Consider the following 15,545-nt stretch of genomic DNA (forward strand, 5'->3'; position numbering starts at 1 on the left):
CTGTAGGATGTAGGGTGTCTAAGAGCATCCCTGGCCTCTGCCCATATGTTGCCAGTAGAACTGCCAGCTTTGACAACCAATTAATGTCTGCAGACATTGCCATTCCCTTGAGGGGCAAAATCTTCCCAGGTTGCAAACTACTACTCTACCATGTGCTGGAAGCCCCGCCCCCAAGAGGGAATTATCCAGCCCAGAGGATACCCTGCTCAGAGCAGCACTGATGGAGACGTTCTATTTTGGGCTGCCCAGAGGTAACCACCGGCCACATGCGGCCATGGAGCACTTCAAATGTGGCTGGCGCAACCAAAGGACTGAGTTTTTAAAGTTTATTTCATTTTAGTTAATTTTCATTTCAGTAACCACTTCAGTAGGCTAGTGGCTACCATCCTGGATAGCACAGCTCTAGAGAAACCTGTGTGGCTCACACTTTAGTGTCACACGAGTCATCTGGGGAGAGCAGAGTCTGATTCAGCAAAGCTGGGGTGAGGACTGAGAGTCTGCGTTTCTAGTGAATTCCCAGGAGATGCCAACCACAGTTTTAGTAAGATGAACTAAGTCTCTAACCTGAAGAGTCTATAAACACAGAAATGCAGGTCTGCCACCTGGAAGGGGTTGTTAAAAGACACAGTGGTGTAGTTTAAGTCATGGGAAAAATATAGTCTGTCAGATGGATATTGGTGTGAATCTGCTGTTACTCAGCTGTGCGCCCTGGACAACTTACTTAACTTCTCTGAGCCTCTGTTTCCTCATCTATAAAATGAAACAGTGACCATTCCCACCTTGCAGTGTGATTCTGAGATACTCTACTTGAAAGCACCAAGCCCAGTGTCTGCCTGGTCCATACTGGGCCCTTGGGAAATAACAGCAGGTATTACTAATCCATCTAAAGAAAAGGCATCAGTTGGACCTAGAGAGTGTCATACCCAGTGAAGGTAGTCAGACAGAGGAGGAGAAATATCTAATGACATCCCGTAAGTGTGCAATCTAAAAAGAAAAGATACAAATGAACTTATTTACAGAATAGAAGCAGACTCATGACCTTAGAAAAGAACTTATGCTTGCCAGGTGGGAAGGATGGGAGTAAGGGACGGTTAGGGAGTTTGGGATCAACATACGCACGCTGCTATATTTAAAATGGGTAACTTACAAGGCCTTACCATATAGCACAGAGAACTCTGCTCAATGTTACATGGCAGCCTGGATGGGAGGGGAGTTTGGGGAAGAATGGATACATGTATATGTGTGGCTGAGTCCCTTTGCTGTCGGCCTGAAACTATCACAACATTGTTAATTGGCTATACTCCAGTATAAAATTTAAAACATTTTTTTTTAAAAAGGCACAATTTACACACATCAGCCCTGACGTTCGGGCCATGCCTGAGACAACCCCTACCCCCATCAGAAACACTCAGATGTTCTTTGGAAAAGCAGGTCCCTGGGCCCAGCCCACAGCTGCTGAGTCAGAGCCTCTCGTGGTGGGGCCCTGGAAGCTTAGTTTATTGTTGTTTTTAATCGAGGTAAAATTGACATAGCATAAAATTAACCACTGACCCTGTTAAAGGATAGAGGTCAGTGGCGTTCCGTGCATTCTCAGTGTTGCGCAGCCATCACCTCTGTCCGGTTCCAGAGCATTTTCATCACCCCGCAAGGTAACCCCATACCCCTTAAGTAGCCATCTCTCATTCACCCCCCAGCCCCAGCCCCTGGAAACCACTGGTCTGCTTTCTGTCTCCATGGACTCACTGGTGGGTATTTCAGATAAAACGAACCATTCAATATGTGATCTTTTGTGTCTCTTTCCACTTAATGTTTTCAAGTCATTCATGTTGGAGCATGTATCAGAAATTCATTCTTTTGATGGCTGGATAATATTCCATTGTATGTAGGTACCAGATTTATCTGTTCGTCAGTTGATGGAGCATTTGGGTCATTTCCATTTTTGTGGCTGTTGTGAACAGAACAGAGCTGCTTTGAACATTCATGAATGAGTTTTTGTTTGAGTACTTGTTTTCAGCTCTTTGGGGTTTATACCTAGGAGCAGAATTACTGCTCTTAGGGGTCATTGGTAACTCTGTGTTTAAGGTTTTAAGCTGCACTATTTTTTAGGGCAGCTTGCACCATTCCTGCCGGAAATGCAGAAGGGTTCCAGTTTCTCCACACCCTCACTGACACTTGTTGTTGTTGCCAACCTAGTGATTACAAAGTGAACTTTTGTCCTTAACTTCTCCAGGTGGTCCCTCTGGGCGCTCGAGCCATATTCAGGAGAGCTCGTGCTACAGTGGGTTAAGTGATGGTCCGGTTCTCAAGGGCGGTGGGATGTGGGACTTGATCAAACAGTGCTTTTGTTGGGCTGGTGAAACCTAGCAGGAATTGGCGTTGTTCCTGTGTGTATGATTAAGAGGTTGGATTTTTTCCACTCATCTTACTGTCTTAGTCCATTTGGGCTGCCACGAAATACCACAGAGAGTGGCTTTTAAACAGCAGAGGTTTATGTCACACGATTCTGGAGGCTGGAAGCCCAAGATCAAGGAGCCGGCATGGCCGCCTTCTGTGAGGGCCCGTCGTCTCGTGCATTGCCCGTGCCTTCTCGCCACGTCCTCACGTGGCAGGAGGAATGAGGGAGCTTGTGGGGTCTCTTTGATAAGGGCACTAATCCCATTCGTGAGACCCCCACCCACCTTCATGACCTAAACACCTCCCAGAGCCCCCACCTACCAATCTTAACCAATTTGGGGGTTAAGATTTCAACGTAAGTATTTGGGAACGGGGGAACCATAGAACATTTAGCACGTAGCACTTTTTCCTCTTTAGTAAGGGGAGCTGAGTGAGTAGGGGTGACTTGCTCTCAGCTTGCCCTGGAAAGGCCAGATCAGTTGCAGATGGCTTGCCCACACCCCGGGTGAGGTCCCCCCACCCTTGTGCCCCATGGGCAAGTTTCAGCAAAGCACCTCAACCTGCAGCTTGGGGCTTGGCCTGGAGGGCCTGTGCTGGCATGAACTGGCTTTGAATTCTTCTGTTTTAATAAAATGTCCTGTGAAATTTTGCATTCTACTGCATAGTATAGCTGGACCTGACTTTATTTTTAAAATTAGGGGGTATCACCCCAGAGAGTTAAGTGTATTTCAGGAACATGTCAGGTTAATCCCGCGGCTCTGAGGATGAGGGTGATAACCTGGGGTTAGTGGGCAGAGGCGTGTCGGGGCGGGGGTTGCAGCGGGAGTGCTTTGCGAAAGGAATAGTATTCCTCTCTAACAATGAGGATTTTGTTTCCCTCTTCCGGAATTTCCTCAAATTTAATCTCTGCGGTGGAAAACAACCTTTAAACGATACATTTATCCACCAGGAAAGGGAGCAAGGTCCTACTGTTACTTACTCCCTGGGCCACTTCAAGACGGCTCTAGGGCAGAGGTCCAGCACCCACGGCCTCCTTAGGTCAGCGGTTCTCAGCCTCGGCCACGTGTTACCATCTTCTGGCAAACTTGAAGCACTGTTGTCTAATAGGTTTTGGTAAAACCCAAGTATTTGTGTTTTTTAAAGCTCCCTCAGGTGGTTTTGATGTGCAGACAGGACTGAGAACTGCTGTGCTCACCCATGGGACATGACGGTGCAAAAAGCAGACGCTTGCCATGCCCTCAGAGAGATTACTGTCCTGATTGGCGAGGCCCATTCCTTAATCACATAATTAATTAATTGCAACTGTGATAAGTACTGTTCCAACACTTGCTTTTTGGAGAGTCAAAGACGTCTCACTGAAGCTGTACTCTGAAAGCTAACTAGACATTAATGAGTGGGGAGCTAGGAGAAGAGCGTCCTATTGAAATAGACCAGCATGTACAAAGGCCCTGGGGTAGGAAAGAGCTTGGAGTATATGAAAACCTGAAAGACAAGCTGGATGGAGTTGTGAGCGAGGGCATAGGAGTCCTGAGGAGGTTGGAGAGTGGACGGAGGTCTGCCATCCACTGTTGATCTACTATGAGTCCTCTGATACACTCTCAGTGTTTGAGCTGCTATATGGTCCAGCTTCTGTGTTCTGGAATACCCAAGAGCATGAAGGCCTGATAAAGTGGCCACACGTCTCCCATAATGGTCTGGGCAGGACCCCCCTCTTCTAGTCCTGTGAATTATTCTTGCCTCAACTTCCATGGAGGTAGGAGGGAGGCATCAACAGAGGAGGAGAGCTGTCTGGAGAGAGAATGGGGATTTTCACTGCATCAGAGAAGCTTCTAGGCCTCCCTGGCTGTGGATGTGTCTCACTTGAAAATTAGATCTTCCACAATGTCACCATCATCTCTATGCAGGAGAACTCATTGACAGGATGGGTGGCCCTCAAGCGACTGGAGTCTAAGATTTCTCACAGCATTGATTACTCTCCACCCTGTTTCTTAGATGTTCTTATATTAAATTTACAGATTGAATTCCTCCTCTTCCTCCTCAATTTCTTTCTCCTCCCCACTCCTGGTCTCCTCTTTTAAAAATCTGTGCCAGTTTCTGATTTCTTGTGGGTGGCATGGAGGGAATTCTTTACACTTCCTTGGGCCCTGCTTCCCATTTCAGAAGCTCCACAGTTATCTCCTCTGTCCTCTCCCCTCTCCCGGCTGCACCCTGCTCCTGGCCCAGGGGGATGGGAGCAGTTCTTTTCAACTGCTTTGTGGCCGATGGGGACCTTCCTCTTTGGTTTGAGCCTCTCGATAGCCATTTAAATTGTTCATGTCTCGTATTAGACTTTTCCCTCACAAGGCTCTTAAATCTTCATTCTCTCCATCACTCTAACAGCAGAATGGTCAGTAAGGCAATGTTAGTCACCACTTGTGCAGAAGGAGAGTTGAGGCCCTGACAGCCGTGTGAGGACAAGGGAAATAGTCTGGCCTTGTTTGATGGCTGGCTGCCTGTTGGTCCCTGGAAAGTCACAGAGCCTTCCCGGGCTGCATGCTCATTGGTCGTGTGGGAAAGAGCTAAGATTTCCATTCCTGTTGTTGGAAAAGATTGAAGGCAGGAGGAGAAGGGGACGACAGAGGATGAGATGGTTGGATGGCATCACCGACTCTATGGACATGAGTTTGAGTAGACTCTGGGAGTTGGTGATGGACAGGGAGGCCTGTGGTTCATGGGGTCGCAAAGAGTCGGACATGACTTGAGTGACTGAACTGAACTGAAGGTGGTGCAGTGCTAAAGAGGAAGGGCTTCCCAGCTTCCCATTCTGGCTCCAACGCTCAGGTCTGGGACAAGTCTGGGATGAACCAGCAGACCTCTGTCTCCTCACCTGTGACCTGGTGGTACAGCAGTGACCCCGCAGGAGTGTTTTCAGGATTTGGGCACATCCGGGAAGGCCCAGCACCAGGCCCTGTGTCCAGACCTTCAGGATGTGGTAGTTGTTCCATCTCCTCTACCTTCTGGAACTCGGCTGCTTGCCAGAGGGAACCCCAGCCATGAGTGGTGGAGCTGGAACTGGAATCTGAGTCCATTGGCTGCCAGCCCTCAGCCCCTTGGGTGGAGCCCTCTGTAAGTCCCATTCAGAGAAGGTGGACCTGGGACTGACAAGCGTGACTCAGTGACAGTCAGCCCTGGTGTGGTGGGACTGCCCTCTGGGAACTCTGAGCATAGCGGTAGGGAACCCAGAGGGCACAGGAAACTGAGTCACTGGGAACCCTGCGCTCTTGCAAAGCTGCCCTGAAGCCCCCATTGTTGTTACTGTTGTTGAGTCGCTAAGTCGTGTGTCTGAGTCTCTGTGACGCCCTAGACTGCAGTGTACCAGCTTTCCCTGTCCTTCAGTATCTTCCAGAGTTTGCTCAGATTCACGTCCATTGAGTTGGTGATGCTAGCTAACCGTCTCGTCCTCTGCCACCCTCTTTTCCTTTGCCTTCAGTCTTTCCCAGCATCAGAATCTTTTCCAGTGAGTCAGCTCTTCACATCAGGTGGCCAAGGTATTGGAGCTTCAATTTTAGCAACAATCCTTCTATGAATATTCAGAGTTGATTTGCTTTAGGATTAACTGGTTTGATCTCTTTGCAGTCCAAGGGACTCCCAAGTGTCTTCTCCAGTACCACGATTTGAAAGCATCAATTCTCTGGTGCTCAGTCTTCTTTAAGGCCCAACTCCAAAATCACTGTAGATGGGGACTGCAGCCATGAAATTAAAAGATGCTTGCTTTTTGGAAGAAAAGCTATGACCAACCTAGACAGCATATTAAAAAGCAGAGACATTACTTTGTTGACAAAGGTCCATATAGTCAAAGCTATGGGTTTTCCTGTAGTCATGTATGGATGTGAGAGTTGGACCATAAAGAAAGCTGAGCACCGAAGAACTGATGCTTTTGAACTGTGGTGTTGGAAAAAACTTGAGCGTCCCTTGAACTGCAAGGAGATCAAACCAGACAATTCTAAAGGAAATCAGTCCTGAATATTCATTGGAAGGACTGATGCTAAAGCTGAAGCTCCAGTACTTTGGCCACCTGACATGAGGAAGTAACTCATTGGAAAAGACCCCAATGCTGGGAAAGATTGAAGGCAGGGGGAGAAGTGGATGACAGAGGATAAGATGGTTGGATGGTATCACCGGCTCGATGGACATGAGCTGCAGCAAGCTCTGGGAGTTGGTGATGGACAGGGAAGCCTGGTGTGCTGCAGTCCATGGGGTCACAAAGAGTCGGACATGACTGGGATTGATCTGCTACTACTCACATCCATACATGACTACTGGAAAAACCATAGCTTTGACTATACAGTCCTTTGTTGGCAAAACGATGTCTCTGCTTTTTAGCCCCCGTACCACCTGGGAAATAGTGTCATGGCTTCCTGCTGATTTCTATGCTGAGAGAGGAGCTGAACTGTCTTCACTGACTGGTGTGTGATAGTAATGCTGCCACTTATCCACGGCCGGGTGGGAACTGGGAAATGTGCTCAGTCAGAGACCCACGCTCTTGCTGATCTCCCAGCAAAGAAGGCACTGCTAACTCCATTTTGTGGAAGGTTCAAGCCAGTGAGGGGCGGGGCCAGAGTTGAACACAGGTCTGGTTGGCCCCAGGCTTCCCTGATAGCTCAGCTGGTAAAGAATCTGCCTGCAATGCAGAAGACCCCGGTTTGATTCTTGGGTCAAGGAAGATCCGCTGGAGAAGGGATAGGCTACCCACTCCAGTATTCTTGGGCTTCCTTGGTGGCTCAGCTGGTAAAGAATCTGCCTGCAATGCAGGAGACCTGGGTTCGATCCCTGGACTGGGAATATCCCCTGGAGAAGGGAAAGGCTACCCACTCCAGTACTCTGACCTGGAGAATTCCACAAACTACATTCCATGGGGTCACAAAGAGTCGGACACTACCGAGCAACTGAATTGAACTGCTTGGCCCCAAAGCTCATGCTCTCTGCATGAAAGTGACCTTCCGTAAAGTAGCATTGACCATGCGGCTTTGAATGCTCATTCACATCCCCAAACCCACACCCACTATCTGCCTATGCCAGCACTGACCAGCTAATTTTCACCAGTGGTCAAATTGGATTTGGCCCAGTTACCACTGTTGAAGAGAAAAATAGGTGAATCCCAAAACTTGCTGTAAGTTGAGAGGGTGGGCATGGTGGCCCCTGTGTTGGATGCCCTGTGCCAGTTTAGGAAGAAGGAAAATTAGCAGACACACATCTATCTTTCTTTCCTGGCTTGCTCTAGGTAACTTCTTGGGCACTTTTGGAAAAACCTGCACATCTGTAATGCATGCCCTGAAAACCACAGCAGTGGAAGCGTGGAGTGAGGTCAAGAACCGATTTGATCCCTATTGAGAGCCTCTTTTCATAGCTAAAACATTCCACGCTCTTTCTGTCACAGGGTCTTGGCACAGGCTGTTCATCCTGCCTACAGCACCTTTTCTTTCTATCTTTTCCCTCCTGCTTTCCCTATTTTGCTTCACTAATTTATTCTTAGGGCTCAGATTAAAGATTAGTTCTTTGCAAATGCACCACTGACCCTTTCCCGTGCTAGGTCTGCCTCTGATATATACTGTTACGACAGTCATCATGCTTTCTTCAGAGCACACTGCTATTATAGTTCTTTCTGATGTTTTGATGTTGGTTTCCCCAGTAGAGGAGAAGTTCCATGAAGCCAGGGATGACATCAGTCTCAGCTGTTGTATGCCTAGTGCTTTGTACTTGCCTGCTCTGTGCCAGCCACTCAGTCAGCAATGGATGGACCACTGGATGGTTGGATTGATGGACGGAGCTAGTTAACTTCATTTCCTTTCCCTTAATTCCAGCCAATATACTTGTCTTACAGGCAAGGGAGATTGGGATCGCCTGTTTATATATCTCCCTTGTGTCTCTTTCAAGAAGAATGCATTTTGGGATCATTAGAATGTAACCCAGCACCTGATATATAAAAGCTGGTGGTGTGGTTGTTTAAGCTAATCTCGCCTTTGAGACTGGATCCAAGGGCTTCTGCTCCTGTCGGGGAGCTTGGAGAGTTATTTTCCCATGTTGAGAGTGAGGATGGCACACTTCTTCATGGAACCTGACGGGGGTCCATCCCTGCTTCCCGGCTCATGCTCTGGTTTAGCTTCTTGGTAAGGTCTGCTGTGGAAGTTGCCAGTTACTCTGTTGACTTATTTATACATAAATAGTTATTCCCATAACCTTCTCTTCGCCAACGTTCAGAGATAATGATAGACGATCTTTATAGCATCACAGACGTCACTTCAAAAGCATTCTCTTGCTATAGGAATGTTTATGATGTGCTTATCGCTAGAATTTCATGAGCAACAAACTCCCAAATTGCAGATGATTTAGCATTTGAAGCAGGGAGTGAGAGCGTATATGTATATGCATTAAAAAAAAAAAAAGACTTTGAAAAGGGAAGTTTTTCTTCTGCAGAGATATCTTCTTCTAAAGTTTAAAATAAGAACTACTTAAAAGCTGCAAGTTTAGAGGAATGAGCACTTTCTCTTAAGCATTCAAATGGGGGAAAATGACTTGTAATCTCTCCCTCAAGTATTAAGGCAATAGGCATTTAAAGGCTTTTTTGGGAGCTGGCTGTCACAGACAAAAGATTTCTCGATTTAAAAAAAAATCATTTTTATAGCGTTAAATAGTAGGAATGAGCAGCAGCAGCCCTCTTGACATTTTGGAAATGATTTATTTTCTGAAACGTCTCAGTCCATTTTAATAGATGACACTTTGTTCTTCCCATTCTGGGCGGTCGCTTCGGCTGGGGTTGCCATAGTTACGCTTAAAAGTTCAAGGCAGAGCAGGACAGGGCTCCAGGCACAACTTCTGACTAGGTTCCCATGAACCCAGTGAGTTGGTGCCACCACCTCTGAACAAACACCCCAACGCCACACTTTGCCAACATCTATGCCATATCTCTTGCTTGTTGGAGAGAGACTCTCTGAGCAATCTGAACTGTAGTCTAGAGGGTGAGTTTGACATCTTTTTGTTTTTAGCCACTCTGTCTCAACCAAGAACTCAGCCAGCCATCTTAGGAAAGTCGCAGATTGTGTAAACGTTTTCCTATAGTGGTGTTTCTCAGCCATGGTGTGTGGAATGGTGCTAGTCTGCAAACTGTTGACCAGATCAGTACAGAAATTGAGAGTAAGCCCTGAGATGCTTCCATGCCAATTTGACCAAGTAAGCTGTTGAATCATTAGAAGAAGGCTTGTACTTTGTGTGAATATCTTTGTCACTTCATTTTTCTACCCCTTCCTTTATCTTATATTTTATAAAAGTATTCATCTGTGATGGATCGGAAATTGAAACAAAGAACTGGTCCTTCATCGCAAATAGCTTTGAGAAGCCCTGTACTGTAGCGCTTGTAAGTTGTCTCTGCTCCCTGTGGGACAGGTAGGCTGTTGAATGAATTTGGGGAAATCGCAGCACTTACCAAATTATCTTGTAATGAAACGCGTGTACGTCTCTCTCTGTCTTGCTAAGCTGTTGTTGCTTGAGAGCGGGGACTGCGTCTAATTCATCTTTGTAGCCTCGTTCCTTAGATCCCTGCCTGGCACACTGGAGGGCGTGGGAAACATCCATCCCGTGCACGTCTGCTCCCTAGTGACATGAAAGTGGGTGAGCTCCCTTGGCATCTGGATAGTGTCCTCGGCACGCTGGTGATGGAGAGCTGGGAACAAGCGATGGAGTGGCTTTCTCTTCTCTTTTTCCCACAGAACCAGGCCTCCTCTCCCCACCTGCCCAGCAGCATGAGAGCAGCATGACTGGCCGGCCGCAGGAGAAGCCCCCAGAGCCAGGCCCCCATCTCAACCAGCTGCTGCAGAAGTCAAGGTAAGCTCGTTCCCCTTCTCCTGGAAGGTGTGGGCATTTTTCACTTGAACTAATTTGCTATGATTTTATAATCATTTGCCATGTACTGGAAAAAGAGTGTTTACTGGGATACGGGTAGACTGAAAAGGTGCATGTCAGTCTAATGGGGCAAAATGTCTTTGTTTCGGTTAATGGAGAAGCCAGTGATGAAGCAGAAAGGACAGGGGATTGAGTTTCTGGGGACTGAAGCTGTCATTATTCCTCCACCACCTGCTGAATCTGGGACCTTGGACAGGTCTTTTAGGGATCAGGTATATTGGGCTTCCCTGGTGGCTCCGTGGTAAAGAATCTGCCTGCTAATAGAGGAGACTCAAGTTCGATCCCTGGGTCAGGAAGATCCCCTGGAGGGAAGCGTGGCAACCCACTCTAGTATTCTTGCCTAGGAAACGCCATGGACGGAGGCGCCTGGCGGCTACAGCCTATGAAATCATAGGAGTGGGATATGACTGAGTGACCAAACAACAACAGCATCCAGGACTCTGGGGGTGAAGGAATCTCTGGAATAGGATAGAACTGGGTGGATGGCCTGGGACTCACAGAATGCCCTAGACAGAGTCTCCTTTCCCACGCAGGGTTGTAAGGGGCCTTAGAAGGATCAACCAGGCCAATTCTTGGCCAGTGTTGAACAGTGAATTGTTAGAAAATTCCTGCTAATATTGGTACAAATACTTCCTCTCTGCAGTTTCTGTCTTTTCTCCTCTGCTCTGCCACATGGAGCCACAAAGACTGGGCTTTCAAAGACTCTTCCACATGACCGTCTTTGAATTTGATGATGACTGTCATGACTCTGCTTTTCTTGAAGAGAAAATTCTCTGTGGAGACTGGTGCCACTCACCTTGTTCTCTTGTCCCCGCCATGTTGGAAGGGTCTTAATCACCTCCAGTTTGGTCCTGCCAGTTGCCCACCTGACCTGTACCTTCCTCAACACAGGCTCCATTCACCATTCATTCTTCAGGACATACTAAGTTCCCCCTTTGTGACAGTCACTGTACTAGACCCTGGAGATACATCAGTTCAGTTCAGTCGCTCAGTCGTGTCTGACTCTTTGCAACCCCATGAATCGCAGCACACCAGGCCTCCCTGTCCATCACCAACTCCTGGAGTTCACTCAAACTCACGTCCATTGAGTTGGTGATGCCATCCAGCCATCTCATCCTCTGTCATCCCCTTCTCCTCCTGCCCCCAATCCCTCCCAGCATCAGAGTCTTTTCCAATGAGTCAACTCTTCGCATGAGGTGGCCAAATACTGGAGTTTCAGCCTCAGCATCAGTCCTTCCAAAGAACACCCAGGACTGATCTCCTTTAGGATGGACTGGTTGGATCTCCTTGCAGTCCAAGGGACTCTCAAGAGTCTTCTCCAACACCACAGTTCAAAAGCATCAATTCTTCAGCACTCAGCTTTCTTCACAGTCCAACTCTCACATCCATACATGACCGCTGGAAAACCATAGCCTTGACTAGATGGACCTTTGTTGGCAAAGTCGTGTCTCTGCTTTTTAGTATGCTATCTATGTTACATCAGTGAACAAAAAAGACAGGGCCTTTGTCTTTTTAAGACAAAACAGATATAGATCCTTGGAAAGATTTTGAAATAAGCACTGAACCATTTCTGTATGCTCTTTTTAAATATTTTATGTTTTCAAATTTTTTCTTAAATGTTTCGTGAGTGCTTGAAAAAGTGTGTACTCTCCAATTATTACATATTTAGTAGTTTTCTATATATGATCATTAAAATAATATAGTTCACTGTGCTATTCAAATTATGTATATTATGTCCTTTTCTGTTTTTATCTGCCTTTCAATTATTGAGAGACCTGTTAAAAATCTCCTGTTGGATTTGTCCATTTTTCCTTGTACTGCAAAAAAATTTGCTTTGTATATTTTAGGGCAGTGCTATTTGACACATAGATACTTAGAACAGGTATATCTAACTGATGAATAGAGATTCATTTCCACCATCTTTATATACTTTCAGTTTTTTCTACTGTTTCTTTTTGATTGAGATTTTTTCCTTCCTCATTCCATTTTCTGTCTTCCTATGTAGAAGTTATGTGCTCTGTGTCTGTTCTTTCAATGTTTATCCCATCTATTTTAATAGGCATACTTAGCAAAACAAAGTATAAAATGAAACAATGTCTTTACCTTCCTGCCCCAAAATTCAAGAATCATAAACTGGTTTAATTCTAACCACCGCTTCTTCCGACTTATGTACAATTGTTACCCTGTGTTTTCCTTCTATTCTATTTTTTCCCCTACAAGTTAGACATCATTATTTTATACAATACGTGTTTGTATAGATTTATTCATATTCTTTTCTCACCATTCTTTCCTGAGATCATTTTCCTTCTGCCTAAAATAAATCCATTTGAATTATCTTTTAGTGAGAATCTATGGTGGTAAGCTTTCAAGTTGTTTTTGTTTTATTTTGGCTTGGTTTTTGTTGACTTGAACCTGTCTTTATTTTGCTCTCAGTTTTGAGAGGGAACTTTAGTGGAATATATTCTCTTCTGTCACTGAAACCATTATTCCACTGCCTCTGGCTCTCAGCGTTACTGAGAAGTTGGCTGTCAGTCTCTTTACTTTTGCTTTATAAGTGGCCTGGCATTTCTCTCTGCTTCTGCTGCTGCTGCTAAGTTGCTTCAGTCGTGTCCGACTCTGTGCGACCCCATAGACAACAGCCCACCAGGCTCCCCCATCCCTGGGATTCTCCAGGCAAGAACACTGGAGTGAGTTGCCATTTCCTCCTCCAATGCATGAAAGTGAAAAGTGAAAGTGAAGTCACTCAGTCGTGTCCGACTCTGAGCCACCCCATGGACTGCAGCCTACCAGGCTCATCCGTCCATGGGATTTTCCAGGCAAGAGTAATGGAGTGGGGTGCCATTGCCTTCTCCAGCATTTCTCTCTAGTTAACGTTAAAGATGCTGCTGTTCCCTTTGGTGTTCTGCTACTTCCTTCTTATGTAATTAGGTGTCAGTTTCTCTGTCTTTATTCTGGGTTTTTTTGGGATTCCTAATGCTAAAGATGGATGACTTTCAACAATTCTGGAAAATTCTCACTCTTCATTCTTTGACTACTGCCTCTTTTCCATTCTCTCTGATACTTCTGTTTGGAACTCCAGGTAGGCATATGGTGGACTTTCTCATTCTGTTCTCTGTATCTCTCAGCCTCTGTTCCATGCTGTTTACCTCTTTGTCCCTCTGTGCTGAACTTTGAATAATGTCTTCAAACGTGTCTTCCATTTAATTTATTCTGTATCTCAAATGCTCTTTAATCCATACATTGAAATGTTTCCATTCATCTTCTTTATTTATCATTGCTATTCGTTCTCGTCCGTTATTTTTTAAGTGTTTATTTGGCAGTATCAGGTCTCCATTGTGGCCCATGGGCTTCCCTCTAGTGTGGTGCACAGGTTCAGTAGTTGTGGCTCAGGGGCTTAGTTGTCCTAAAGCATGTGGGATCTTCATTCCCTGACCAGGGGTCAAACTCATGTCCCCTGCATTGGAAGGCAGCTTCTTAACCAGTGGACCACCAGGGAAGTCACCAGGTCCATTCTTGTTAAATCTGCTTGGTGAGTTTATGACCTCTCACTCCTTGCTTATATTCACAAACTTCTTTCTTTCTTTGCTACACTGAAGTTCCTATTTAGACATTGTAGAATTTCATGTCTGGTTGTTGCAGAATCTGAGCTCCTTGTGGGTCTGGTTCTGCTGTCTGTTGCCTCTGCTGGCCCTGTTTCCTTGTGTGTTAGTTTCCTCATAGTGCCTTGTTTCCTTGCTGTTGTTAGTTTCTCTGAGCTCTTCATTTTCCTTAGATATTTACCTTTGAGAAGTATTTGATGGATGGGTTGAAGTCGATTTTTCCAGAGAGGTTTTGCATTAACGTCTGCTGGTTGTCTCGGGGCACTCCCAAATAAAAAATCACTTTAAATTCATTTTCTACCCAGGGCTTGAATTCAGACTGCAAAGCTGTGTGAGGTCCAGCTTATGAGTTCACATTTCTACCCAGCCCAAGGTCAGGTTTCCTTGTGGTCTCCTTTTGGGTTGTGGGTCTTTTTCTTATTCACTGGAAGTGGGAGCCTTTTGGAGTCCCAGTTTTATGTAGGAACTGAGATATTTCTCCTGTTTCCTGAGCCATGTGCAGTTCTCATGGGAAACTTAGAATCCATAGGCTGTGGCAGGAACCCATAGGGCAAAAGCCAGCTTTGGTGTTCTCTTACATCCCAAGGTTCCTGCTTTTGGTTTTGGTCTTTGAAGAATCCTTCCATTTTTACCAGTTCTGTAGTGTGTTTACAATTTTTATATTTTAAATTTTAAATAGTACGTTAGTTGTTTCAGTTGGGAATGTCAAGTAGGGTATCTGGTGGGCCATATTGCCGGAAGGTCTATCTTCTTTCTTCTCCACTATAGCCTGTGGGGCAAGAATTGCTATTCCTTGTTCACAGGAGGCTCAGAAAGGACATGTAACTGGCTGCAGGCACACATGTAGCTGGTGAGGGACTCAGAAGGAGTACATCCCTCCCCACCCCGCTTTCCTACCTTTTCTCTCCCCAAAATAACTGTTGACCATTTGTCAGGATTAGCTTTATGCTCTCAAAGGATACAAGTTCGTACCAGAATGCTTTAAATAGCTGAGCAGCTTTGTAAAATTTGTTTATGAATCTATTGTTTATCTTCCTCGAGAGAGGAAATGGCTTCTGCATTTTTGGTGGCGTGTTTCTCCTGTGGCCACCAGCAGCCTTCCTGCCTCGTTCCCACTTGGCAAAGGCCTCCTAGACCCACAGCCAGATCCCGCGTGCACCTTGCCCAGACCCCGGCTTCCTCTCCTCCGCGTGCTCTCTCTCCTGGGGTCTTCCCTCCCTTGGGCCTCTCTTCCACACCCCCAGCCCCATCCTTCCTGCTCTCGGTTTTCCTGTCTTCTCTTTGTGTGCCTTTCAGCAGAGGGGAGACCGTAGAGCAGGGTGCTTAGACTTCATGGGCTTGAACCCAGCTCTGCCACGCCCTAGCTTCACTGCTCAGCGCTTCAGTTTCTCCATCTGCAACGTGGGGACCACAGACAGAGCGGTTCAAGGACTGAATGAGATGACGTGTGTATGCAGAGCTCGTAACAAGAGCTTACAGTATGTCACAGGCACTCAGTCCATGGTAGTCAGTATCCTTGTGACTGAGAAGAGTCCCCTTCAGGGCTCACTCTTTTGTTCAGTGATGCACTCATGTTGGCAGAGTTGGTTTATGAAATGGGATGGAAATGGAGGCAGA

At 46.2% G+C, this 15,545-nt stretch overlaps 1 protein-coding gene across 1 annotated transcript in view; it reads left to right on the top strand.

Annotated features, from left to right (window-relative positions):
* The window catches only part of TRERF1 (transcriptional regulating factor 1), a 209,505-nt gene that overhangs the window by 130,648 nt on the left and 63,312 nt on the right, over positions 1-15,545 (top strand). The window contains 1 exon segment of the mRNA XM_070360746.1: positions 10,137-10,251. The gene's annotated coding sequence lies outside the window, so the exon portion shown is untranslated.

Source organism: Bos mutus, chromosome 23, assembly GCF_027580195.1.
Source record: "Bos mutus isolate GX-2022 chromosome 23, NWIPB_WYAK_1.1, whole genome shotgun sequence".
Lineage (NCBI taxonomy): Eukaryota > Metazoa > Chordata > Mammalia > Artiodactyla > Bovidae > Bos > Bos mutus.